The sequence below is a fragment of the Asparagus officinalis genome, chromosome 8 (assembly GCF_001876935.1).
Source record: "Asparagus officinalis chromosome 8, Aspof.V1, whole genome shotgun sequence".
NCBI classification, from domain to species: domain Eukaryota; kingdom Viridiplantae; phylum Streptophyta; class Magnoliopsida; order Asparagales; family Asparagaceae; genus Asparagus; species Asparagus officinalis.
Window position 1 is genome coordinate 22,540,279 of NC_033801.1, and position 1,297 is coordinate 22,541,575.

Here is a 1,297-nt window from a genome sequence, read left to right on the forward strand (position 1 = left end):
AGCCGATGAGCGCACGATAGCACGGCCTAGAAAGCACCGGGAAAATCCCCAAACCCAAACGCGTGATCTTCTATATCGGTTAAAAAAATAGTAAAAAATGAAAATAAACAGAGAAATATCTAGATCTAAAGAGAGATCTCAACAGAGATAGAAAACTGACCATCCCTCCATGAAAGAGGGCCCGCATGCTACCTGCTGCTCTGCTGCTGAGGCGGCGCGGCTGAAGCGTACTGCGGGCGGGTAGCCCATGAGGCGGGTATCGCCTGGCTGCGGGTAGACGCGTGAGCGAAAGGCCCTGAGGCCCCGGGTACTCCGGCGGTCGGTAGGCGTCCTTCGCGGGATCCTCTTGCGGGTACCTAAGCCCACCAATCACAGCGGGCCAACCCTAGATCCCATCAGCGAACCAAGAGGGGGCAAGGGCAAAAAAAAAAAAAAAAAAACGCTAACCCTAGAAAAGGAAACAGGAAGAGGAGCAGGTTAAGTTACCCTGAGGAGGAGGGACGCCGACCGGTGGCTGCTGCTGGTTGTAGTAACTCATGGCTTTGGGACGGAGGAGAGATTTGAAAGGGGGGTGGAGATTGGGAAGAGAACAGGGGGAGGAGGTATTTTTATAGGGGTTGAAAGGGGTGGGGTCGGTTCGTGGAACCAAGACGCGTACCCGCTTTACTCAGAGAGAACGCGTCAGTACGCTTTTTTGCATAATAATACTTCTGATGAAGTGATTGTGTGATTTAGTTACGAAACATTTGCTAATTTGTTTTGGTACATTATCGTGTTATTAGAGCATCTCCAACAGCTTCTTTAAAATTTTCTTTAAAATGGGGAAGCAAAAGCATATTCTCCAACTAATTTTTACACCAACTCCAACAACTTCCCCATTTTGAAGAATCCATTTTTTTCTCCAAAATTTTGGAGAATGCTGCAGATTTGGGGAAGCTTCCCCATTTTTTCTCCTCCATCCCTATTTTGGGGAATGAGATGGAGAATCTGTTGGGCTAAAAACCTAACTAAATTCTCCAAAAGTGAGAAATAGGAAGCTGTTAGAGATGCTCTTACATTTGTCTTTTATCACGTGCCTTTTCCTGCTTGCATTTATACCCTTTCTTTATTATTTTTTTGCTATACGGCTTTGTGTTGTGATCCACTAAGCCCGTTCTGGCTATGCGAAAATAATTAAACATATGATTTATTCAATTTGTAATATGCATGCAATCAAACATATCAGTATCGTATTTAGTAGTTATATGAATCCTCCGTGACTCCATCTCAAAAAGAAACTTATGAAAAATAGGTAATT

The 1,297-nt window shown here is 44.5% G+C and overlaps 1 long non-coding RNA gene across 1 annotated transcript in view; it reads right to left on the reverse strand.

Annotated features, from left to right (window-relative positions):
* The window catches only part of LOC109819639, a 2,031-nt gene extending 1,814 nt beyond the window's left edge, over positions 1–217 (reverse strand). The window contains exon 1 of the long non-coding RNA XR_002241567.1: positions 161–217. This is a non-coding gene — a long non-coding RNA (uncharacterized LOC109819639). The remainder of the gene's footprint in view (positions 1–160) is intronic.